The sequence below is a fragment of the Rattus norvegicus genome, chromosome 8, assembly GCF_036323735.1.
Source record: "Rattus norvegicus strain BN/NHsdMcwi chromosome 8, GRCr8, whole genome shotgun sequence".
Classification (NCBI taxonomy): Eukaryota; Metazoa; Chordata; class Mammalia; order Rodentia; family Muridae; genus Rattus; species Rattus norvegicus.
The window spans coordinates 109,680,931-109,708,180 of record NC_086026.1 but is presented as its reverse complement, the minus strand read 5'-3'; the positions used below and the strand labels follow the sequence as shown (position 1 = coordinate 109,708,180).

Here is a 27,250-nt window from a genome sequence, read left to right as displayed (position 1 = left end):
GATTAAAATTGGAAACCCTTCAGTATTTTAAGCATTTTGGATAATATTCAACGTATGTCATTGAATCAAAGGGGAGAACTTTATGAAACCTCATGAATCCACCAGGCCAGCTGGCTACTCTCTCTTTCATAGTGAATTAACCTAAACTAAGAGCTGGAGAAGGCTCAGGTTGAGCGAGTGACCTGTTTGGGGGCACACAGTGTGGGAGGACCACCGATTCTCTGAGAAGTGTGGTGCTTACATATAAGCCTGAGGTTGGGGGCATGCTCGTCCTGATTTCACCTCAGACTTAGGAATACAGTAAATTGCTGGCTGCTTCCGTCATGTCTGTTTGATTCTGTGAATCCCTACCGTGGTGGCTGAGCTTCTCCTTGAGCATATCGGCCTCACTGCTTGCTCCCAGCTTTGTCAATTCCAATGCCTACGGCAGATTGCTCTCTGAGAAAGTCAGTGCTCAGAGTGTGGGTGCTCTGTGGGGAAACAGAGGGATCTGGATTGGAGAAAGAATAGTGGCAGACATGATTGTGGAGGAATAGCTGAGAGATACATCCTGATCTGGAGGTGAGAGGGGGTGAGGAGAGACTGGGTCTGGCCTATGTTTTGAAACCCCAAAGTCCACACTTCCTCCAACAAGGCCACACCTCCTAACCCTCTCAAACAGTTCCACTTTCTGGTGACTAAGCATTCAAATCTATGAGCCTCTGGAGGTCATTCTTATTCAAACCACCACACTGTTTGAAAACACTATGGTGGATAAGTCATAGACTACGTGTGTTTTACTAACAATTTTCTTAAAAATAATCTCAGTTGTTTCTTTTACAGCTCCCCCAAATTCTTATATCTTCTGACCACTGGTCAACTCCAGAGGCCCCTACCTATTTAAAAAATGATTTTTATTCTTCGACTGTCTCTTATATTTATAAATGTATATTGATGCTGTCCATCCACTACTCCCCCCGAACTCCACTTTGTATCCCCATTTAGTCTCTCCAACTTTATTGCTTTTAAATTAAAAAAATTGTTAATAATTCCGTGAGTCTAGTCAGTGTTGTTCATATGCATGTATAGCATGCGGTCGGACATGAGCAATCCATCAATGAGCACTGTCCTCCCCTCATCAGTCACTGACGGCCAGTAGCTCCTCTTACAGGGGTGGGGTCTCAGGGACCTCTCACATCCATGCTGGACTTCTGACTGGCTTCATTCTTGAGCAGATCTTGTACGGTACCCACGAGTACTGTTCCTCTATGCCTTCCGCTTCAGTTCCTGCCCCCAGGTTTTAGCCCCATATTAGTTCCTGCTCTGATTTCCTTTAGTGATAGGTGTGTTTCCTGGAATTGTAAGACGATACACTTACAAAAAAAAAATCACTCTTTTCTCTCCAAGTTGCTTTTGGTCATGGTCTTTATCATAGTGATACAAACTTATTTAAGACAAAATTGGTATCACGTCATGGGTTTTGTTGTGACAGACTTGACCATGTGTTTTGGGGAGGATTATAGTGGTGTTTGAGGTTCGGGCTGGAAGAGTCGTTGTATGCTCAGAGCTCAGTGGGCTGTTTTGTGGAATCTTGGAAGGTAAGAATGCTGAGAGCAATGCAGACTGTTGAAGTCTGGCTTGTGAAGTCTCAGAGGTAAGTAAGACTCTATTAGGGTTGTTTGAGTGATGTTTTGAATTAAGAATCTGTGGTCTGGTTAGCTGGGGCTGAGGAATCAATTGTGATTAACAAGAGGCCAGAAAACCACCGAAGTGAAACCTTTGCTTTTACTGAGACAATTGATACTGGCTACCTGGAGCTGAGAAATTACTAGTGATTAAGAAGAGAACCAGTGTCAGGTGAAATCTCCTGGAGGGTATTTGCTCAAGGTCAGCATACAGAAGCTGTAGTTTAGAGGCAGCTAAGGCTGCATCTTGTGCTAGCAGATGAATTTGTTAATGTGTAGGAATTACCGAGGTGGTACTGGTTTTAAAGGCATGAAGGGGCCATGAATAGCAGATGAGGCCTAGCACTGTGTGGCAGGACTAGAGTCTGGGGAGAAGCCTAGAGAGGTTATGGGTGAAGGCGCAGCTTCAGTTGTAGAGAAAATTTCAGAATATTGGAGATACTGGTACCAGAGGATGGCTACTAAGAATAGCAGCAGCTGTAGAGTGGCCAGCCTGAACCTTTAAGACAACTGGCATGTGCCGTAAACAAAGAGCTGGAGAAACAGAGTTCTTTGGATCCCAGAAGATCATGAGTCCCACACATCAGACAAACTATTTACATTATTGGAATTTGGTTTTGCTTTGATTTGGTGTGACTGTGCCTTGTTTCTTCCTTACTGGAGTAAGAAAATCACATAACTTATTTTTGATTTTTTTTTTTTTTGGTTCTTTTTTTTCAGAGCTGGGGACCGAACCCAGGGCCTTGCGCTTCAAAGGCAAGCGCTCTACCACTGAGCTAAATCCCCAACCCCTTATTTTTGATTTTATAGTAACTCATAGTTATTCAGGGATATTTGAGAGAGAGAGAGAGAGAGAGAGAGAGAGAGAGAGAGAGAGAGAGAGAGAAAGAGAGAGAAGACACTTTGAACTTTTAAAGAAACTTTAGATATTCTTAAAGATATTGAACTTTTTAAGTGTTTCAATTTTTAAAGACTGGGACTTTCAAAGTTTTTATGTTTTATGAAGTCATATGAATATCAGTATGAGATATTGGGGACAAAAAGGGAAGGAAAGATTATGGTTTAACGGTAATGTGTTTGTCTTAAGTTGACAAGAGGTCAACTGTTCTTTGACTTGACACAGACTCACAGCTATTTGGTTAAAGGAACCTTAATTGAGAAAACACCTCCATCAGTTTGTTATGTCTCTATTAATAATTGGTATGAGAGGGCTAGTTAACTGGGGATGGTCCTGGATTGGACAGGAAAATAATAAGACTGAATAAGTCATGGGGAGCAAGCCAGTAAACAGCCTTCATTCATGGTTTCTGCTTTAGTTCTGGCTGGCCTTGAACTCAAAATCTGCCTACCTCTGCCTCCCAAGTGACTTAAATCATGTACCACCACTGCCCAGTTTTCTACTTTAGCTCTTATCTCCAGGTTCTGATCTTGAATTTCTTGCCTGATTTCCTAATAATGATTGTAGGCTTAGATTTTTCAAAATCTACTTTAATAAAGGTTCTCAAATGCTTTGACCCCACTTCTAGACCATCATCCAAAATTAGGGGAGAAAAGATGGTAAATATGACAAGGGGACGTGGACCTGTTTAGAAGTAGTTCTTTGGGGGGAGGTGATTCCAGTTTCCATTTGTCAGGATCCAAGCAGTCCAGTTCAAAAGTGTCACCAAACACAAATTGGCAACAGCGGCATGATCCAGCAGAAACCACCAGGCCTCCACTGAAATGGCACAGGTTGGCGGAGCAACCAGAACCAGCTGGAATGCCAGGATTTCTCTGCCATGTCTCTCGGCAAAATGAAGATCAGTGAAGTAGCAAGAGTAACAAAGAGTTGCACAGCTAGCAATGTCAGTACCCAGTCATTGTCCTTGAGTTCTACATCTATTGTCTTCAAATGTCATGTTGTCTTCTCAGAGGTCTTGCCTCAGCAAAACATTACAAGTCTATATCTCTTGACACAACCAGAAATTTCCACTTCAAATGACAGATTCTGATTTAGAAGTAAATCCTCTTCTCCCCAAGTTGCTTTTGGTCATCGTAATAATAGAAACATAACAAAGACAGGCATGTCACAGTCAGAAGCCAGCATTTCACGGCTCTCTCTACATTTTCTAGTTTTTACATTTTTTTTCTGCCCCCTTTTCCTAGAAGTTCTCTGAGTCTTGGGTGATAGGAAGTTGTTGTAGATGTCCTGTCCATAGCTTAGTGCTGAAAGTTATTTATAATTAGAACCTTGCCCATTATGAGTTGTTAGAGTAGAACTGTACTTCCTTATTTTAAGATATGTACGTCTCCCAATGCTGCTGAAACCAATCACCACACACTCAGAGGCTCAAAGCAACACACATTTGTTCTCCTCCTGTTCTGGAGGTCAGACTCTATAGTCAAATAATTACTGGCAGGGTTGTATTATTTCTGAGGTTTCAAGAGAGAATGTTTCTAGCTTATAGAACCAAAATACTGAGGGAAAGCTTGAACTGGATGAACTTTTCCCTCAAGGAGTTGACTCTTACACCAGAAGTTACTGGTGTCTTGAATGGACAGCCATGTTCTCCCCCTGTGAGAAGTGGGGATTCTGAAGTTAGGTTGAAATGTAGATAGATGATACTATTATATCACAGACATTTTTTCTTTGTAGTTTAGAAAATTCTGCTTCATTCACACTGCTAATTGTCCTTTCCAATTGTATTGCTGGGCACAAACATAGTAATTCCTGCGGTTGTTGACACATGCCTCTTTCCTGTGAACTTTCACCAACAATAACTAGTATTCTTTTATTTTTTTTGGCAACTTGAAAGCTATATCTTCTTGTATCTACAAATAGCATTTATACATTTAAGAGAAACTAATTATTCCTTACATAGACATTTGAATTTTTTTCAGTATGATAAGCATTTTCTGGTTATTTCTTCTCTGTTTTTAGAAAAGTTTATATGTCTTTATTTTCAGATTTTTAAAAAGTCTGTTCCTTTCCTCTTCTTTGGCGATTGGATTGCAGTATAGAAAATGATGTGGAGGATGTTACCTTACCAATGCTCCTTGTGGGAAGGGGCAGCCATATACACTGTTGTAGGCAGCAGTAGTGGATTGAGCTTCCAATCCTGGTTCATGAGGTCTCTCAGGGAATGGAAGCCACAGTAACATGGCAGTTGTGTGTGTGTGTGTGTGTGTGTGTGTGTGTGTGTGTGTGTGTGTGTGCGTCTGTGTGTGTGCGCGTGTGTGTGTGCATGTGTGTGTGCATGTGTGTGTGCATGTGTGTATGTGTGTGCATGTGTGTGTGCGTGTGTGTGCGTATGTGTGTGCATGTGTGTGCGTATGTGTGTGTGTGTGCAGCAGAGCAGAAGCTGCCTGTCTTGTGGCAAAAATTAGCAGCTTAGAAAACATCTAACTTTTTATTTTTCCTTAATCAAATTCATGCCCCTCCTGGAATTCTTTGCTTTGGTGAATTCTGTAGCCCATGGCACAAGGAGAGCCTTCAAAAATTACAAACCGAGGTAGCAAATGGACGAGCTGCATGTTCACTGCTTCCCATAATGCATTTCTCACAGACGGGGAAATGAGACCCCACTTGTGAGTTACACATCAACACTTGAGCCACCTTGCAGATGTGGTTTCAGTTAAGCAAATGTAACCCACTTTCTCACTTGCAAACCAGAGTCCAACCAGGGTTGATTTCAGTCTCCTGATCTGTCAGGTGATGAGGGAGAAAGTGGCCCTGGATGATTGTTTATTGTGGCGTGACCATTACTGCTTCAAACTGAGTTCCTGCGAAACTTCAGGCCTCCTGCCTGGAGAAGAGCAAATTTTTTTTTATCCCACACTAGAACTTAAATGGTCCCAGTGAGAGCCGAAGAGCTTAGCAAATCCTCTGCTTTGTCACAGTGAAGACCTTTGCCTAATGCAAGGTCTTATCCAGCAGATTGCTTGGGGCCAGAAGATAGCCTGGTTAATCTGAGCTGCTCCCACTTCCCTACAGTGTTCACTGAACTGGGTTTTTTGTCTGTGAATAAAATGGTCCAGATCTGGGTTGGTTGCTATGGTAACTGTATCAGGAGCCTTGCGCTCTATCTTCCTCTGCTGACAGTTCCTGTGCAATGAAGCCCCTGTGGGGCGTGGGTGCCTCTTCATAACCTCACGGAATCACCTTCTCAAGAAGACAAAGTTCACTATGAAAAGTCAGGCCAGCTCTTCAAAGAAAGAAGTTCCTGGTCACCCTTTGTGGTATGTGGCTCTGTGCTTACGTCTGGCCCATTTAGATCAGGATCTCATGAGTTAGTTTGCCAACCAAAATTTTTGGTTCCAAAATCATCAGGTTCATGGGACACTAGACTTTGTCTTCTCACCTCCTCAGCTAGTAGCAGACATGGCCTTCTGGAATTTGAGGTTTACTTACGCTAATAAGTAATTAATCATACTTCAGATTTATAAGCCCAACCACATGTAGGTGAAGTTCTGCCTCTTGGGCGCTAGGATATTATCTGGCAGCTGTCTCCAGGTAGGACGTGAGGCTGTACCAAAGGCACTCCGGAAGGTTCTCTGGGCTCTTGGCTTCACATTCTTGTCCAGGTGGAAGGCTTTATTCATAGGGATGATCTGAGGAAAGTGGAGCTGGTTGATTTATGTTCAAACTCCTGTCTTGAATAGCAGCATTATTGTCTATGTCTATCTATAGAATACTTCTTAAATAGTAGCTGTTTGTCATGTTATCTCCAATTCTTCCTTTATTTTTCTACTTGATTATCTCAAAATTCGTATATCCCAAACCAAATTTAATCACATGAAATCTGTACTACTTTAGAACAACCCAACTCGTCTGTCTGTAGTCACTGCTGCTTCTCTAGAAGACCCATGTCGCCGTGGGGGGATGAACAATATGGGAGTGTTGATTTTAGATAAGGATGTATTCGCCAGGACCCAGCTCCTTTTTCAGTTGGTGTCACACACTCTCCTTGCTATTTCTGTTTTAGCTACTTGGGCCTTATTGCAGTTACTTCCTGCAATGGAATCCCTTCTTTTTTAGCCCTTAGCACAGACTACCCATTCCACAGCCCTTTGCATAGGCTTCCCCTCCCAACTGATGTTTGCTTCTCTATTCACTTAATTTCTTCTTAGACATCATCTAGACTTAGTCTAAGTATTAATTTCCCAGGGGTGCCCTTTTCTAATTTCTCATAGGCCAGGTCTCCTGTAATACGCTCTCATGACTTTAGGTAATTTTCATCTTTGCCAATAATTAAACATGGGTGGTATTATTATTTTCTCGATGTCCGTCTCCCTTGCTAGACTGTGAAATCCAGAAGAGCAGGTCATCTGAGCTAATGGAGGTCATACATTTTACTCTAAGAAAATCATTGCACGTGAACCTGTCCCCAGATTGATTCTCACCTCAATATGTAAAATACGTTGTTTATTTTCTGTATCTTCAATGGTGGCAGGTACTTCCTTTCCGAGTTGCCATGGTGCTCTATGGGGGCACACTGAGCTTCTCCTGTTTGGTTGCTTGGCAGGTTTTCCTTGATATGTCTGAATCTCTACAGCTCTGGTCCGGGTACATAGCACTTGGTTGGGTTTTGATGACTCGTCATTGAAATTTCTCATTAAAAGCGAGTGGATGGTTGTTTGTACATCTCAGAACTGAGTTTCGAATCAGCTGGTTTGGGGGTTGAGGCCCAAGGGTTGGAGATTTTTTCAACTCTCATGGATGGTTGAAATGGTCAAGTTTGTGAATCTCCAGGGTAGAGACTCAGTGGCAGTCGTGGAAGATAACCAACTGGAATTGGAGTTATCTTTTTATGAAGGAAAGCGGGTTTGGTCTGAGGAAGAGCTGGTGCTGCACTGGGAAATTCCTATTCCGTCTCTACCCCAGGGAAGCTCGTGGAGCCTAAGGATCAGGACAGGCTTCTGGGTCTGTGGAAGTTTTAGAGGAAAAGCTAGGGGATGTCACAGTTATTTATGGAGACCTCTTCCCTAGCACAAGGACAGGCAGTCAGCCATTGATCTGCTTTTTATTGCCAAATGTAGTAACAGGAACATGTTCTTTCCTGATTCTGTATGCTACATGGAGGGCCAAATCAATTAAAATTTTCTCGAGTTTTGCAGATGGTACATTGACTTGCATTCACTTATTAATTTATTTACTTCCTCAATAAGTGCTGACTGATATAACAGGATGCCAGTTCTTGGGGAGGTCACATAAAGAAAATGCTATCCAGGCAGGCTGAAGAACTTAAAAATCCAAGTAGACAGTACATACATTCCAAACCTGAGCGCCTGAACATTCTGTGATTAAGAAGGGCTGGCATTTGAACCAGACAACGTAGCGAATTATAATTAGTGTGCACTCTGAAACGTTGCCTTCCCTCTGAGCACCTCAGCGTCCTGATAGGAACATGCCTCTTCTATGAACGATAACAAACAACACCAGAGGGTTGCTGTGAGCATTAAACAAGGTTATTCCTATAAGGTGTTAGTACAGAGCCTGGCATCCAACAAAAATCCAAATATGTATTAGCTGTTATGGTAGAAAAGACAGCAACCCAGGTTGGTTAGCAAGTAGGGCTGGGATAGAAGTTCGCAGAGTAATGTAGAAACATGGAGACAGATGTGGTCACAGGCCACTGGGAAAGAAAGCCCCGTGAAGGTAGGAGATAATCTTGAGAAGGATAGAAGATGCTCTGAGTGTGTGGGTGGGGTCGAGGAGGGGAGCTCCAGGTAGGGGTGGATATACTTGCTATTTGAAATGTGTAAAATCTGTCCATTACTGGCCTGTACCCTCACCTCCGTTCCTCAGGCTGCAAGGCAGGCTGATATATTAATTGGTTATGTCCAACCGTCCCCCTCTAGGCCTGTATTCAGCAAGTGTGGTGATTTATCGTTATGGACCAAATGTTCCGAAATGCCAGTTGCAGTGCTGGGGAGTCTAAATTTAGCATATGAGTCCTGGGTATTTAGAACTTAAAGGGAAATTTCTAGATTCTGAGATCAGGTTAAGACCATTTTGGCCCTTTAACTGCAGTTAACATTTTCCTTGAGAAATTCCAACCTTTAACAGCCTCCATTTGACAACTTGCTGGCCAATATTTATGTTCCGCTCCATTAACATCATGAGGGCTGGCTCTCCACTTTAAAAGATATGCATTTGGCTGGAAGAAATCATTGCTGTTTGCACATTTCTCCTTCTCATGTACACACACACACACACACACACACACACACACACACACACACCATGGGTTAATGACATGGCATGCTTCTAACTGTGTGAGTGTATGTACGTGGTCCCCTGGAGAGCAGGTAATGTGGTGTCTGTGCTAGATGTGACTTTATCTGATATTTTTCCCAAGTCTTCATTTCTTCCAATTTAGTTCTAAGTCTTCTGTAGAACTTCTGGTCTCTATTGAATGTTTCAGAGTCAATCGTTTGAAATATATTTTGTTATAACATTCCCTAGTTAAGAGTCATGTGGATTTTAGAGTTAGGGCTGAGAGTCAGTGTATTAACCTCAAAGATAAAGGCATGGATCTTGGAAATCATATAGGAAGAGAAAATAATAAAAAATTTCCTTTTACCCCAGGTCCATGATTTTTAAAAAAAAAGTCCAGTGTGGTGAACCACTAGATATGAGTTTGGACTGTTTGGAAGTTTAGGGACTTTTTGGAAAGGTATGTGTGAATGAGTGAGTTGTATTTAGTTAAGAAGTGATAGGATCTATGAATGCTTTCTCCAGAAGAAAAGCATGCAGGCCCACTGTGCCAGCTTTCGACATAGCCTTCATTCTGCTGTACTGAAACACACTGTTCACATACTCACAGTGTCCAATCACTCAGAGAACCACGGTCACCTTAATCTTATTTTTGAATGCAATAGTTAATATCATGCCCTAAAACTCTTGCTAAGTCAACACGCACATATGAAAGTAAACTTAATTCAGTTGAAAAGTCACATAGGAAGATTTCTGTTTATTGGTTAGAACAGGAGGTTGAAATTCTATATATATATATATATATATATATATACTTGACCTTGTGGGAGCATCTTTCACATGCTGTCAGTTTAGACCTCTCAGTTTGGTGATAACGAGGATTGGCTATTCTTTGAATGGTATTTGCTAGGCAAAGAGGTGGGTCTGACAGATGAGGGCAGATCTGCACACCGGGAGCTCTAGGACACCTGAAGTTGAATTCATGCAATGTGGTTTTGCACCACAGATCCAGTGAAACCAACTTTGTTAATGTCTGAAGGGAAGAATCAGCTGTGTGTTTCGATCTAAGGTCTTCCAATAGAAATGATCTTCATGGGTTTCTTTGTTTGGATTTACATGACATTTGGTAAAGACTTCTTACTCTGGCCTCTGGGTAGCCTTTGCCCAACTTACCTATGGCACATAGCTGTCTTTATCTGTATACCCCTTCTGCAATGGCAACCTGGTATAATTATAATTTTCTTTTTAGTGTAGTCAAAAATGGGACTTGCTGGATCTTGAGACAAGAGTCATGGCTAACGAAGATGGCCGAAGCTGCCTGTGAAGTCTCACAAGTCACGAATGAACAATGTGTCAGAACAGTGTAGCTAGTCACCAAGGGAGGACAAACTATCTGCCTATGGCTAATCACTTGCCTGAAAATGTCTTTATGGAGAACCAGGACATTTTTATGTGTAATTCTTGACAAATCCTATTTATAGGGTTTGATTCTATACCCCAATTCTGTTAAGTTGAAGCAAGCTTGACTTATTTTAAGATTATTGTCCATATCACCTGGGTGATACGTGGAGATTTCTATCTGTAACAAAATAAGGCATAAGGCACGGTGAACAGCAGTGCGTTTTCTCCATGTTGTGATATCAACATTTTTATTTCCAAATTCTGTAAAAATATATCCCTTATTTCCAGAGGAACCTCATCAAGTAGCTATCGGCACAGCAGAACTAGACAATGTGATAAGTTTGACCATTGGATGCTGAAGGGAACTGGATCAGGCACTCCTGGAGCCATCTTTAGATGGGAGGAAATCCGCTGGCTCTGGCCAAGGGAACACTCACCCACCATTTTTTTTTTCCTCTTCTCTCACAACAAATGCATTTGATTACTTTAGGAGAAATGGCTCCAAGGTATGCTTAACCCAAAGGTTTCTCATGTTTGCCTATGCTGTATGCACTGTGTGACAGGATGCTCTAAATGCAGGCTATTTAATTTGTGTGGATTTCTCTAGTTTACAGAGTTGAGATTTCTTCTCATGTAAGTGATCTGTTCTGAGTGGGGCATTTCACATTAGACATATTTCATATATCTATTGTGCCTTTGAGTTTTGTGAGCTCAATACCTCCATTAGGAAAGACACTCTCACAAGAGGGGCACTGCAATCTCAGTGCCCATTACATTTGGTTCAAAACCAAAAGAAACAATCCTTCTACTTTATCTGATGTTTTCCGGCCTGTGGTGCTCTGTGCACTAAAGTCCATGACACAATCATACTGGCAGCTTGTATCAGAAAAAAGCACAAAAGGGAAGTCTTCTCGTGAAGATGTGCACAGACTGGAAACATTCATTAAAAACAAAATCTGACAAACATTTATATTTTCCAAAGATGGTTTCTAAGCTATTACCTTCACCAGAACGCCATCAGCACTTACAGACACAATTCGCAGACACCCGGACGACGCCACTGAAACTCCACAGCTTTGCATTACACGGATTTTCATTTTGTACACAAGTGCATATAATGCAGCTTCTTCAACTGAGATGCAGCGACGGTAACTAAAGCAGAACACCCCTGGCAAACGCCCAAGGAACACATTGCAAAATGTGTTTCAGCTGTGGCCACATGGCGGCGCCACCGCAGGTATCAACCTGGTTTTCCTCTGGTTTCCTTTAGTTTCCATGGGCTTTTGAAGGCAGTCCAAACTTGCACCGAGTGGTTTTTCGTGGCTGTCGTCTTGTTCCTGCTTGTTAGAGCTTAACGAAGCTTGCCAGCGTGCGTTATGCGATGATGTTGTACGGTGATGAAAAACACAGCAGAAAAATCAGCTGGGAACGGAAGAGGCGATAAAACACAAAGAAATCCCGGAAACGGCTACCATTTGCTATTAAATGTAAGCACAAGTCCTCTGCAAAGTGTTAGAGCGAAGGCTAAGAGAATAAAACGCAGCATTAGGGCGTATCGTTGTACAATGCTCGTCGATTTATGTGCCCCAAGAACACATCCTCCATTTTACGTGTGCTCCTAGGAGGAGTCTGCCTTGAATGACACAAGACCTTCAACAACTTGCCTCTGGCATAAACCTGACAAGCCACGTTTGTTTACTGTCCCTTCTTTTCCTGTTATGTGACTTCATCTCTCAACCCAGTCTCCGGAAAGGCAAATGAATGATTGCTGGGGCCTGGTCAAGGTTTGAGGAACAAAGGAGAAAGGCTTCTGAAGTATTTAACACCCAGGGAGTATTTCATGAACGATCTCCAGTCATGCTCCCCCAGTCCTAAGAAGCCAGCATTGTTTATAGCTTTATAGATGAGAGGCTGGGCTCGCAGAGCAAAGCCACCATCTGGCTTTATACCCAGTGTCTGGTAGAGACAGTTCTGAATCAGACTTATATGGACCGTTAGCCTAATTAGAAGGGGAAATGGTTGCACTTAAAATCATAACTGGTTTCTACAGCAGAAGTGTGTTGTGTGTGTGTTCCTGTGATGTGTGTAGTTTAAGGTGCTCTTAAGAATCACTGAGGAAATTAATTAGGTGGATGCTTTTTGTATGTTTTTTTTCCTGGTCAGATCATGAACAAAGGGAGACCTAGAAAAAACATGAGCTATATTAGTGGTCCTGGCTCATTACTAGAGAGTTCTGTCTAGGTCCACTACAGAAGAGGGTAGCAGAAACACAGGCATAGATCCACTCAGGGCCATCTGGAATATGACAGTCTTGTTTACCAGCTTGCCTTTCTCCTAACAAAACCAGCTCCACTCCCATTCAGTCCTCTCTCACTCACTGTGTTTCTCCTACACTGTATACCAGGCTTAATATAGACATCCCCGTAACTGGAGGAAGGGCAGAGCCATCTGTTATCGGGGAGAAAGAGATTCCTAAGTAAAGGAACAGGAAAAGACTCCCCTCTTCCTCCTACCCACTGGAGGGGCCTCTCCTGACTGGATTTCTGGATACTGCTTTTCTGTGACCCTGGAGGGCCTGGTGTAGAGCCTCTTTACTTCTTAAAGTTCACTGACACTAATTTGTTTTTTGAGAAATTTTAAGACTCTTTCAAAATCCCTTATAGTGACTAGAAATACCCTAGGGTGTTGCAAATTCAGAGTTTGGGGATTATTGTGGAGAATCTAAAGCTACAGTGATGTGCACAACAGCCAGTGGGATGCCCGGCGTGGGGTGTTTTGTCTGTCAAAACGGCTGACGGTGCTCAATTTTGCATCAGATAGAGTGGATCCCACCATCGGCACACCTACAGGCAGATGGTGCTTGTGTTTCCGTGACACCAAAATATTTGTGTTAAAGATAGCAGAACCAAGCCTGACCACTTTTATTTTCCCCATTTAACTGTTTAGCTCAGCCTCAGACAGGCTGCATGGGGTGTTATTGAGAGCATGGGCTTTGGAAGCAGACGGGGCTGGATTAGACTTTCTATGCTCCTAAGCCCTGTGACTTGGTGTCCTAGTTTGGAAGATGGATCAATGGGCAAAATGGTAATAATTGTATCCCTTGGACTATGTAAGCCCGTATCTGGGGTGAAGACGGTAAGTAAATATGTGGGAAGCCACATTCTGAGTGCTTAGTAAATGCTGTGACATCTCCTTTTGCCTTGTCTGTCTCCTTCAGTAGAAGATGGCCTTGATTAAGGACATGGTGACATGGTGGACACTTAGAGGTGGAGGGGATCCTTGGAAACACAAGTCCAGTCATCCAGGGAAGGCGTGGGAACCAGCACCATGGAAAACAAATAGGTCAGGTCTTTAAGACTACTCATCAGAAGATCCTTCTTTATATAAGAAAGAAGGGCAAGACGAAAGGAGAACCAGAATGAGGTCAGAAAGTGTGGCAAAGGGGTCTTAGGCCAGGAAGGAAACAGCAGGCTCCTCCCTTCAGGTTGAGGAGTCCAACAATGGTGCCTGCCTGTAGGTTGAGGAAAAAGGGCAAATTGAAGATTTCCTAAAAAGAAAGAGACATGAGAGGAAAGAAGAGATTTAAAAAAAAAAAAAGTGTCCCAAGGAGGAAGGAAGCTAAACAAGAGGCAGAACTTGTAAACTACCAGCCATGACTGCAGACGTTAGACCAACATCACCAATGACCTTTCGTATCCTTATAGTCTCTGAGCCGCCCTCTCTTTCTCTCAGTGTACTCGTCTATCTTAGACCCTGTTTTAGTTTCTTAGGGCTACTCTAACAAAGTACCACAAAACTGGGTGTCTCAAAATAACAGAAAATGCACACAGGCCGGAGATTAAGACGTCAGCCAAACTGCTCCTCCTGGAACCTGCAAAGCAGAGTTCTTACTCTCTGTTTTCTCCTCATTCACCAGCCATGTGAACATGGTCACTGCATCAGGGCTCACCTTAGAGATGCCATTGTAACTTGATCACCTGCAGAGGCACTGAGACAGTTCGATACATAACAGCGTCGTCCTACCGACGGTCTGATGGCAGTTCTGTTCTCTCTGCGGAGAATTCACATGTGTACAGAACATTCTGGGAACCATTTCAAGGAGACCACAGCCTTTTGTAGATCCCATACAAAACTTGCTGTTCCTAGCATAGGCAGGTAGTGTCAGTATTACCCTGGGGGTTTTCTGGAAATCTAAAACCATAGACTTCAGACCTCTACACCAGACTCTGCATTTTGATGAAGACCCTTGATGAGCCCTGAACTCAGGGTCTGTAGCTCCTAGATGAAGATTCTTTCTCCTGCTTCCTGTCTGGTTACTTCCTAGGAGAATCGAGTTTACCTGCCCAATTCTGCATCAGTGATCAGCAGATCTGCTTCTAGGATAGCCTGTATAGCGTTCCCTTGGCCACAGATGAAACCATGCTGACTTCTAACAAACATGCCCTAGAATCTATTCTACATAAAGGCAAATAAAAGTTATTAATTAAACATGTTGAATAGCTACTTTTTGCTGAGCCTCCAAAATGAAGAATATTTGTCTCCCGCATGTTCTGACTCTCCATCTGGGTCCCATCCTCAACTTTGGGACCTGTTTGTTCTTCAGGATCCACAGGAAGGACCACATTAGAAATTGTGGCCATTTCCTTTCTGTAGTGACTTAGAGTTCTCCCTCCATTTCATGAAGCAGCTGGGGACTGACTGACTGACTGATTTACTGACTGATTTATGTTCTTTTCTCATTTCTACATACAGCAAGAAAGGCTTACATTTAGAAGTTTCTAGCAGGGCTGGCAGGATGGCTCAGCGGTTAAGGGCACCGACTGCTCTTCCAGAGGTCCCGAGTTCAATTCCCAGCACCCACATGGTGGCTCACAACCATCTGTAATGGGATCTGATGCCCTCTTCTGGTGTGTGTCTGAAGACAGTGACAGTGTGCTCATACATAAATTAGAAGTTTCTAGCAATTTTGTCCCAGAGGTAGGGTCATAGACTCATTCTTGGCATAGATTTAGAATGGGGCCTTTTACCCTTTTATTACACAAATACAAGGAGGCAGGCATGTTGGTTGAATTTATTAAACATGCCAGTTTGTCTTTTAAACACATTTTGGGGGTTATTGGCCTTAAGTATCTTTAATTATGTGACTGTCTTAAGCAGAGTCAATGAGCATTTTAGACGTTTTCCTTGAATACATTCGGTTAATACCATTTTCCAGAATTATCCATGCAGTTACCATTGTCCCTCCTACAATTTAGAGTTTCTCCTTCTGTTACGGATTTCCTTTGGCTTTCCACTGTGCTTAGTATCGTCTAACACGTGATCATACACTGTACAGTTCACATAAGTGCTACCCGGTGAGCCAAGGGTCAGCGTCATTCTCCCGTGTTTCTCAAGTGCTTACAGAGAGCTGGCTTGTAGAAGCCGCTAGTAGTGTTGAATAAATGGTTAACTGATCTTTGTCTTAAAAGAACAAACACTCCTACATTTGTGCATATTTTGCAGGTCATGATTATTTTAAATATTTTATTATAGAAGTCAGTTTTTCCTGTCCCTAATATTTCGGTATTTACATATTATATTTCAAATATCATCAAATGGCCTCTTCACCGACTTTGCTGAGGACTTTTACTTTAAAACCCACAAAAATTTAAGGTGATTTGAATAGCTTTGGACAGTTTTTTTTTTGGTGGCATTTTGATCTGTAGGTTTTGTTTTATCTTCCTAACAATGTTTTAACAGTGAGTTTTCTTTTGTCTTCGTAATGTTTAAGAAATGTTCCTTCATCCCATCTGTATCTCTCTCAGTTCTGTGCTGCCGTGGGAGTTGGGTCAGAACATTTATTGGAGACCTCAGGGGTGTACTAGTGCCCTGCCTCGTGTGGACTGCTGACCCTTGGAGGGCAGGGATAAAGGAGAACGTGGGAGGACTGAGGACAGGTGAGTGAGTCTGAAGACACTGACTTATGGCTCCCAAGAGCCTTCTAGTCCTGCTGAACTTCTTAGCACACAATTTCAAACTTGTTCTGAGTGACTTAACCTTGCTTATCCATTGTCATGGTGGAAACCTGTGTAGCCTCCAAAAGCCTGGTGGCAGGGCTTTGGCAGGAGATGCCAAGTGTTCTAATCACCAGTGCGAATTGAATGAAACATGGGGACTGAATGGTTGAATGGTTATCCCCTCGGAATTTAACAGAAATACCTTTCTGCCTTTATAAATGTAGGTGCGTCCTAGGTTCATGTTTTTGCCTGATTCTTGAAAGGTGCCTGCTGACTACTGGAACAGGCCTGACTGGGCTGTGTGTGCGTTTTCTTTTAACAGAATAACTGGTTCTCCGTTGAGAGTTCATCTTTGTCTAGCTCAGGGAGAGTGGAGTTCTAGGTTCAGAGGTGAGAGAGAAATCTGGAGATCTTTTGGGTATCTGTTTTAGCATCTGATGTGAGAGGTCTGGTCAGGATCCAGAAGATAGGCTTGTTCTAGGGAGCCCAGGGTAATGTCTTACAACAGTCCTGAAGGGACTTATGTCTGCCTGAATGGAACTGAGGTGATGGAAGTTGAGAAGGCTTGAGAAATTTCTACAGATGGTTATGGGGAACTTGGAGAATTGAAGAAAACCAGTGGTTTAGAGTAAGGCCATTTGCCAGAGGCGAAGGACATCTGTGGAGAACATGAGAATTCCCTTAGAGATCTCTGAAAGTAGAGGGGTTGGGTAGCCTTGTCACAACTTGCAGATGGGTACTCAGAATGCTTGCCATATGAAGGTAGCGAGACCTGACACTTTTGCCTCGAAAGCTGGTGACAAAATGTTTATGCCACCAGTAGCTGTGGTCTCCCTCTGCCTTACACTTCCATAGGTAGCCCATTTTCAAGACACAAATAGATGTCCAGAGAAGTACATGGGTTTTCTTTCTCTTTCATAGAACTTGGCCTTTGCTGTCCTGCCAGGCACTTAAGACATTTCCCATAGGGGATGAGAACTTAGCTTCTCTAGGTGTCCCTTTCAGATTTTCTTCTTGGGGTCCTGGAAGAGAATGAGAGAGCCCTGTGTACCTCAGACCACAGAGGGTAAGGACTTTCTTTCCCAGGGCAGTGGGATGACACTAGAGAATGGGCTAGCATGGGCTAGCCATGGCTATTTTAGGACAGTCAAGACTGCTTATTAGCTTGGCCCTATTTCTCTGGATGAAGAAGTTGAGAATTTGCCCTTTCTGTTCTATGGGAACAACTGAAACACCCTGAACTTTGGAAACACTGACCTCCTCAGGTGATTCTGGGTGGATTTAGAGAACTTTTCTCAGCAGGACTTGAAACTTACTCTCCTTCAGAGTACTGTTGAGTCCTGGCAAAGTAGGTGGCCTGGTGGGCACAAAAACAGAGGGTCCCGAGTGCTCGTGAAACTGGAAATGGAATCTAGGGGAACACACCATATTATGGGAGTCAGTCGATAGACAAGACTTAACTCCATTACTTTTCCCAAAATGTACCATACCGAATGTGAAATGACCATGACGATGTGGACTATCTTCATGAAAGTTTGTCTCCTCTTTCTGGGGCATACTTCTGTGTGAGTCTCACTCCAAAGAGCTTTCATTATAACCGATAATGGAGAGGCGCTTTGACACCAGGATGAGGTATTTCTGTATCTGAACAGCTTCCTTAATCTTTTCATTCTTGTAGGTAGGATGTGAGAATCATCCTAGCAGGATGTTATAAAGCACTGAGGATATGTTAGCTTAACTAACTTCTCTCATGAATAAAATCAGCTAAGGAATGCTTAACCGACTTAGTTTCCACAAGCCACGCACTTCACTCTGTCTGAAGACCTGTGGGTAAATTCATAGCCTTAAAAAGTGTGTGACGCTTGGCGTTTTGTAGTCAGGCAGGGGCCAATGGCATGGAAAACTGGAAGTAGCTTGTGTGGTGTTGTTGTTGCCTGACATGGCTGTGGTGGCTGCTTGGACTGCACAGAGTCACACACCCGTCAGTGATGGGGACAGAGCTCCAGCCTGACCTCCTGACTCAGGCTGTGACTCACACACATGCCGTTTTGTACACTACCAGACAAGCTCCCAACTCGAGCATTCAGGATGTTGCTGTAGAGTGAGATGTAGGAGGCCACACTTGCACTCAGATGTTTAATTCCTAAGAGACGATGTGTGAGAGAAGCACCGGACGCCAGGCTTCGAATGCTACCTCATGACTGAGAAGCATCATTCTGGCACACCGTACTCCCCTTGGTTGTCCCACTGAGAGTTAATGAGGCACACGTGGCTTTGGTACTCAGAAAACCTTGACACACACTGAATATTTTTTTTCCCTGTTTCTCTTCTTTCTAGGCCTTTGTGGCAAACAGTAGATGTTTAAAAACAAGCTAATGGTACATGCTGTGTTAGCTTCTTATGGAAAGTTATGGAAGGGAATGAGAGAGAAGCTCTCACACATAACTCACTCTAGAGAGCCCCAGTCACCCCCAGGAAATGCAAACCCTGCTTCCTGGGCTCCCCTCTTAACGCCAGGTCATCCCAAGGGACACCTGTTTTCCTCAAACCCACTTCCCTGACAGGTTGATGCTGGCTGAACATTTTGCAAGACCTGGGCTAGGTCTTGTTAATTTCATATTATCCCTGCCACCTACCCCGAGTTTCATCATGTTTATTTAGTGAATACACAGTAAAAAGTCTTAAAAATGCCCCTGATTAATATATTTTGGCAGCGAGAAAGGAGACAAATTAACCAAGCTTTTCCAATCTCATCCAAAGTTAACTCGCAAACTCCATTTTAAGGAAGGGCTTCCTGTGAAGGCTGCCTTGGAAAGCATTGTGGGCCAATTCCCCAACCTGTAATAAACTATATGTATAAAGATAGCAGTGTTGTTATACAATTTAATTAGTGCATCACTCAGACATTTGGACCAATGCCTGGCTCTTTTCCTGCACGTTCATTCAGCTTTTAGTCTAACTCCCGCGTGAAATAAACAAAAAGGCTAATTGCTTTTGGATTTTAGCACCGGGTGAAATACCTGGATTCATTATGTGAATCATATTTTATAGGTAGATTAAAGGTTCTATTGGCAAATGAAAAATTCTACGATGACAGCTGTAACGTTCAAAGGCAAGGCAATGGAAAGGCCCGTGCTCCCACAGGCAGCATATGGACCCATCTGACATGCTCCTGGTTCTCATAGCAGGGTAAATGTTTGCACACTGATGAGGACATTGCTCCTGGCTGGGAAGAATTTGTGTCATGGCTCTGAAGCAATGATGGGCTGGTAAAGGTTTAAGGATTTGTGTCCATCAGGAAAACAAAACAAAAAACAAACCAAACCAAAAACCAAAACAAACCCCCTTTTGTTTGTAAGTTCAGACCGCAGCTGATCTTAAGGAGTGGGGACCTGACTCTCCCCAGTCCTCTAGCCAGTGCTTCCTGGGGCATGAGGTGGAGGGAAGGCCTGGTTTCAGAGGCCAGAGCTTGCTTTTAATAATCTCTCCAAAATACAGATGTTGGTGTGGGGAGTTCTGGAGCGGACCCCTTGTGAGCATGTTAGGACCCAGCAAACCGGAATGCCTTCTCAGCTTCCTGAAGAACAAGGCAGGTGGATGAAGGTGAGTTTTATCCGTCTGGTGCCTTCAAATGTGTGTGAGGCCAAGGTAGGATATATTTGTGGCCTATGCAGTCAGACATACTTTGCTGTTGAGTGTTTGGGGCTGCCTGGGAATAGAGTGAAACTGGTTTTCAATAATTTCTGAGTTGGGCTGGGTATGGGAGTGAATGTCTGTAATCCTAGCACTCTGGAGGCTTGGGCAAGAGGATTGTGAATTTGAAACTAGCCTGGGATACCTAGTGAAACCTAAACTCTATTAAGGAATATCGATCAATCAATCAAAGGTTTTAGAGGCATCAGACACAGTGCAAGCCACTCACTTGCTACTATCTGCAGATCAATGTTGCACAGCAAATATGAGAGAAAGTAAGGCTTAACCCCCATGGTACAGAGTAAGCTTGATGCTGGATTATAGAGTTTTCTTGAGCCCTGTGTTTGGAGGCTGTAGACCATAGAAGGGTCCTGTACAGTTGTATTAAGCTGAAGACCTGCCCACCTCTCCCATTTCCCATGGCGGTAAGTATGTGATGAATTATAGTCCAATCAGAGTTTTGACTCAAAGTTGCCTAGAGACAGCTGTGAAAACCATGTAGTGCAAGCAAGGTTGTTCTGGCTTTCCTCCAGGCACAGCGGGCTTGCAGAAGGTTAGACGTTTGAGTCCCTGGCTAGGAAACCAGCTGAGTTTCCTGTCATCTCTGCTAACTAATGATGGCAACGTACTAATAAGAAGTGAGGATGGACTTCACCTGAAGTCCTAGCAAGAACTGGGGACACAAACAACCACTTACCTGGTCTTGTCCCTTACCCTGTGCCAGGCAGTGGGTTGAGCACCTTCTAGCCATTATCCTAGTTAACCTCATGCTCCCAGTGGTCTAAAGCTCCATACCCAATGGGAAAGCGATGTTGGCATGGAGAACGGGATGGTTTGACTCTCAAGCTAAGCTGCTTGCCTCTATGTTGTACCATCTCTATGCATGGAACATGGACACCATGTTGCGTATTTCCAATGAGCGTTGCACACGGGCAAACCCAGATGTTCTTTGCCCATTTTTTCTTTTTTCCTGTTCTAGAGGGGTTGCCCCTGACAGCCCTGCTCCTGACCTTGCTCAAGGAAGACCTTCAATACCCACCTCCATCTGACTGAGTTCTGTTAAGGAAGATAACACTCACATCTTTGGCTCTCTTCACGAGTGGAGTAAGCCTTCCATTCTTCAAAGGGAGAACTCCCAGAAGCCAGCAGTGCCCTTGACAAAACCAGCTCAAACTCAAGCTGACAAGGTAAGTTTTCTTGATAAACACACATTTGAATTAGCAAATTTACAACAATTATTGTGCCCAAGAATAACCCAAAGCTTCTCCGGGATGAACAACAAACCCAAGAAGCTAGTGAGTTTTCACGCTGGGAATATGCTGACCTGGTAGAGAGCAGAACAGACCGGAAGAGAAAGCAGGGGTTGCTATGGTACCAAACCTGACACATTGTCTTCAATAGACCTATCAAACCTCTGATTCCAAGTTACATCCTGCAACCCTTAATACATCCTGCAGCATGCAGGAAAGGATGGTGATGTCAAGATACCTGTGCCCCAGGATGTATCAGCATCATGTTCCCAAACACTAAAGGCTGTGCTCGAGTCACTGACTTTCCTCATCAGCTTCCCTAGAGATGATAGAGCAGGCGAGGACACTGGCCTTTCTCTTTCTGAAAGAAACAATCATTTCCCTTTCTGTCTCCAGAAAAAGAGCAACATGGAGAAATTATCAAGAAGTACGACATCACTAAAGATATACAAGTCACATTATAAGGACTGAGTATGTTGTATTTATACATTTAGAAACACACACACACACACACACACACACACACACACACACTCACACCACTGCTGCTGCCACCATCACCACCAATAACTAAAGACAAAGAGCTTCATGGATTTAAGCGAGAACAAGAAAGGGGTATATGGAAGTCTGAAGAAGTTGGGGGGAGGAAAGGGAAGGGTGGAAATGATTATAATTATATTATAACCTCAAAAACAAAATTACTTTAAAAGGAAGTAAGGGGCTGCCTCTAAAGCTGTCTTGCTTCTCGTTTTCTGTGTCTCTCCCATTCTGTACCACACTCTGCCTGGCAGTTCCCTCCATCTTCCCCAGGACATGGACTTAGAACCAACCACACATTCATCAGAACCAGTGGTCTGGGGTAAATGTAAGGAGAGGACAAGGGTGCATAACATGCTTTCTTGATTCTTCCTTCTGCTGATAGACAGTGTCTCTGCTTCCATTACTTTGCTTGGGAACAGTGCTTCACAGGACAGGGATGTTCAAGTGCCTCTGAGATGTCCCCAGGGGTGCTGTGTCTGTGTTGAGTTTATCAAAAAATCTTCATGCATGAAAGCAGAAGCGATTCTGTCTAAGAGAACGGAGGGGACTAATGGAGAAGGGACAGGGACAAAAGGGAATGCAGAAGGACATGATGGGGTGTGGTCCAAGAACACTCTGTAGTTGTGTAAAACCCAGAACTGTGTACATTGAAATACACCAATTGAAAAGGAGGGAGAGCCAGGGGAAGGAGGGGGGTGTGAAAGACAAGTGGAGGACTTTCTTTTAAGGAAAGAAGGACAGAGGGCATGTGCATGAGGAGGCTGGCAGAGGGCTTCTTACAAGCCTCTGAGATGACCCATTGTAGGTCAACTTCCAGCTTCCCTCCCCTTCTCTCTAGAAAGGTAAGTTTCACCCATCCTTAGACGTTGTGTTACTTTCCACTCTGGGGTAACCTGGGGTGTGGCTGGGCATTAGTGGTGTCTCACACTTCCTGTCACAAAGCAGCTTCTTCCTCATTCCCACTCTGAGAAGATCTCACCAGGTCTGAGAACTGGGAAAGGAAGTGTAGCCTCTCACCCTCCAGCATCTCTCACCTTTGCAGCAGCACGGGTTCACTCAAGGTCTAAAATAGCTTCATGGAAGCTTACTCCACGCATAAGACCCTATTGGTTTAATTCAATAAATATTGGTGTGTATGCATCTGTGACAATTCCTATTGGCTGTGTGACACTTCAGGTTCTCTAGCATTGGCTAGCAGTACGTGGAAGTAATATTATGTAACTTTGTTTTGTTTTTCTTATTTCATTAAAGCATAATTACTTTGATATTCATTCATGTTGTGTGTGTCAACTTCTTCTTTGCTGCTTTGTAGTAGTCTATTGTGTCATTATTCCACAAACTGCCTATTTCTTTAACTGTTAGTGGAGGTTTGGATTATTTAAACTTCATATTGAAATATAGCTCTTATGAACAATGATGACCAAGTCCCAGAATGCACTCCATTTTCTTGAATGAATATTTGGGAGTGTAGTGACTCAGTCTGTTGATAGCCTTTTATTTAATGTGTGTGTGTGTGTGTGTGTGTGTGTGTGTGTGTGTGTGTGTGTGTTTGTGCTTGAGTCATTAGCTTTTATCATTATTCACATGCTTCATAGAAAAAATGGAGAAGGTAGTTCAGGGCTATATGAAAATGAACCCAGGGTTGTATAACTCGTTCTGTCTACAAATAGCTGTGAGATTCCCTCACATCTGTCAGAGTGACTTGCATTGGCCAGATGTTCTTTTGCTGATATAGCCATGGGCTGTCTGGGATCAGCCTTAAGGTGGGAGGAGCAGAAGATCTTTTTGTGGGAGTTATACCTCCACCCCTTACATCTTTAGGAGCTTGTGCAGGTGCAGGTGCAGGTGCAGGTGCAGGTGCAGGTGCAGGTATGGGAGCTATCCATGGTGCAGGAGCATGGGGTCAAGCTGGAAATGCAGGGGTAGGGGATACCAGAACATAGCTAATTAAGAAAAGTTGTAGAGTGTTCCACTTCTATAGAAGCTGCTAAACTTTCTCCAAAGCAGCGGGGCCACTCACATTGCCACCATCATTGGTGTTCTCCTTGCTCTTCCTTCTCACAAGCACTTGACTGGGACCATCACATCATTCTTCAGTGACAGGGTCCTGAGCAAGAGGGGCCGGGGATCAGAGGTAAAGAAGATAAAACAGGTGAGTTCAGAAGGCCTTTCTTAAACTGTGACTTATGCCAAGCAAACTTAAGAAGTTCAGCATCTTATTTATATACTATTCACAGGGGAAAATGGAACTGAGTCAGTGAAAAGTTAGCATCCAATGGGACAGAGTCAAGTGGGGCCTAATCAAGGACACATGGTAATACAAGGGGAACACAGGCTATCTCAAGGGCATCACAGACTGAGCCCACAGTGGCTTTGGGAATGATAACTCCAGTCTCTTTTGGGGAATAAACCAAGTTTCCAGGAACTGAAACATTAATTCCTTTGAGGCCCTGGTCTTAGGCTCAGACTGGACCTTGCCAAGTGTGCCCCTGGGCAAGGACAAAGAACTAAGTTCATCAGGAGCCCCGGGAAAGCCTTGTATAGATTCAGCTTTCCATGAACACTTGCTGTGGTCAGCCAAGACAGGAGAGTCCAACAGGCAGAAGCAGCAGTCTACTATTATAATCTGCACGTCCATGGCTGTTAGTAATTATTGTACTTCTATGTCATCTACAGCTCCTCTTCTGCTCAGTTTTAAATTAGATTGTTTTCTTATTGAGATTTGACCTTCTTTTTTTTTTAAAGATTTATTTATTTATCATATATAAGCACACTGTAGCTGTCTTCAGACACACCAGAAGAGGGCATCTGATTTCATTACAGATGGTTGTGAGCCACCATGTGGTTGCTGGGATTTGAACTCAGGACCTCTGGAAGAGCAGTCGATGCTCTTAACCGCTGAGCCATCTCTCCAGTCTGAGATTTGACCTTCTTGTCTGTGGTCTGGATATCAGTCTCTTGTCAGGTACGCAATTTGCAAATATCCCACCCCTGCCTGTGTCTTGTATCTTTGTTCTTATACCTCTGTCCTAGAGTAATGCATTTGATTTTGATGAGGCCCAATGAAATACACAGGAGCAAACAAGGTCTTTGGGAAAACGAACTCAGAATAGCTACTTCCAGCTCGTATCCAAAGGGGATAGAATCAAGAAGAAAAGAGTCCGTGGCATGCTCAGAAATTTACTGGAAAGAGTCAAGCTGAGAAAACCATTCAACTGCAAAGACACACTACCTTACCTGGGTGAGGAAGGATAACTTGGAGAGGAACTGAGATCCCAAATTACAGAGCCAGGAACCATGGAGGATCCAAGGGACTTCCAACGTTCAGTAAGCCAGATACATCTTTGCGTAATCATTCCTTTGTGTCTCCCAGTCTTCCTCTTCTTGAGCAGGAATGTCTTCAGTAGTTATGCTAGGATCTCTGTTGTAGCTTGGAGTGTGTGTGGATGCTATGCTGAGACTACTCTTGTTGGTGGGTATGTGGGGCAACGTCACAGATCTATAGATGACAGGAAGCTGTAGTTGAGGTCAGCAATTACACCCAAGGTGATTCAGCCATGTGTGCAGTTTAGGGAAATGACAAAAGTCTGGGCATGTTGTAATGGGAAGAGATCTGTGGGTCCTAGGGAAGATTCTGTATTTTGCACGTAAGGAAATTCATGAATCATCTGAGACCAGATGTCCTAGGTATATTTTATTATTATCCGTTCCCAACATTGGGACAGAAGGGAACATTTGATGACTTTGTGTAAAGGCTGGAACAGGAGTCAGGTGACAGGGAAAGGCAGTGTAGGAACAGTGGCCTTGGTGCAGAGTCTGAGGGATCCATGTTGAGCAGTAATACTCAGACGTGGTCATTCACTCGTTCATTGGATTCGGTGTTTTCTTTAGTCTGCTGTCACCTGTCTGTGTATATGCCTGTACAATTCATGGATAGAAACTTACAAACAGCCTGCTGGTTGTTGGAGATGGGCCTGGGCAGATAATTAGTCAGAAAGTCGGAGACCTTGTGAATGAGACTGGTACCATTGAAAGGCAGATGATCCAGAGAGCAAATTTCTTCTCTTACATTTTTTACCACAGGAAGATGGCTTTCTCAAATCAAGAAGACCCTCACCAGAACCTGCTGGTAGCCAATGAGAGTTTCTAGGCTCTGAAACTGTATTGTTGTGTAAGTCACACATCCTGTGGTGTTTTGTTATAGTAGCCAAGACTAAAACTCAAGCCTTGAGCCTTTGGACGCCTAGTAGACATTCCCTGCACGCATCTACCTCCAATCCACTTTCCCTTGCCTGGTAATGACCTTACCTTTCACTTGTGAAAGTTTCCTTAAATTCTCAAGCCACATAGCCAGCCCCAGTCCTCAGTTCCAGTCGCCATGTGGCCCAGGTCATTGTATGTCACCGAGGGCTAAGAATGTAAGCAAATTAGTCCAAATAAACTCAATTGTGGGAGGTTGGTTTTGTACAACAGAGAAAAACTTGTCTGTCTCTGAAACATTAGGCTCGGAATGCTGCAGCCTCCATCTTGAGACTCCACCCAACACCAATACAGGCAAGAGGAGCAGAGGGTGTCCAACTCCTACACATGGGCCGCTAAACTTCCCCCAGCCAACCAAAAAGCTGGTTTTTAGTTAAAAATACTGTCTGCTGATAAAAGAAATAAGGGTGAGTGTTTAAGTTTTTGTGTTTCTCTCACTGAGGCTCAGAAAGGGTCACTTTTTTTTTTTAAATTAACTTGAGTATTTCTTATTTACATTTCGAATGTTATTCCCTTTCCCGGTTTCCGGGCAAACATCCCCCAACCCCTCCCCCTCCCCCTCTACGTGGGTGTTCCCCTCCCCATCCTCCCCCCATTACCGCCCTCCCCCAACAATTACGTTCACTCGGGGTTCAGTCTTGGCAGGACCAAGGGCTTCCCCTTCCACTGGTGCTCTTACTAGGATATTCATTGCTACCTATGAGGTCAGAGTCCAGGGTCAGTCCATGTATAGTCTTTAGGTAGTGGCTTAGTCCCTGGAAGCTCTGGTTGGTTGGCATTGTTGTACATATGGGGTCTCGAGCCCCTTCAAGCTCTTCCAGTTCTTTCTCTGATTCCTTCAACGGGGGTCCTATTCTCAGTTCAGTGGTTTGCTGCTGGCATTCGCCTCTGTGTTTGCTGTATTCTGGCTGTGTCTCTCGGAGTGATCTACATCCGGTTCCTGTCGGCCTGCACTTCTTTGCTTCATCCATCTTGTCTAATTGGGTGGCTGTATATGTATGGGCCACATGTGGGACAGGTCCTGAATGGGTGTTCCTTCTGCCTCTGTTTTAATCTTTGCCTCCCTATTCCCTGTCAAGGATATTCTTGTTCCCCTTCTAAAGAAGGAGTGAAGCATTCGCATTTTGATCATCTGTCTTGAGTTTCATGTGTTCTGTGCATCTAGGGCAATTCAAGCATTTGGGTTAATAGCCACTTATCAATGAGTGCATACCATGTGTGTTTTTCTGTGATTGGGTTACCTCATTC

At 43.6% G+C, this 27,250-nt stretch overlaps 1 long non-coding RNA gene across 1 annotated transcript; it reads left to right on the top strand.

Annotated features, from left to right (window-relative positions):
- The first annotated feature begins 15,850 nt into the window (after window positions 1-15,850).
- Window positions 15,851-26,409, top strand: LOC102548160 (uncharacterized). The gene is made up of 7 exons (XR_005488415.2): window positions 15,851-16,199; window positions 19,758-19,862; window positions 20,932-21,139; window positions 23,808-24,707; window positions 24,818-25,069; window positions 25,826-25,913; window positions 26,246-26,409. It is a non-coding gene; the product is annotated as an uncharacterized LOC102548160 (long non-coding RNA).
- Window positions 26,410-27,250: the final 841 nt, after the last annotated feature.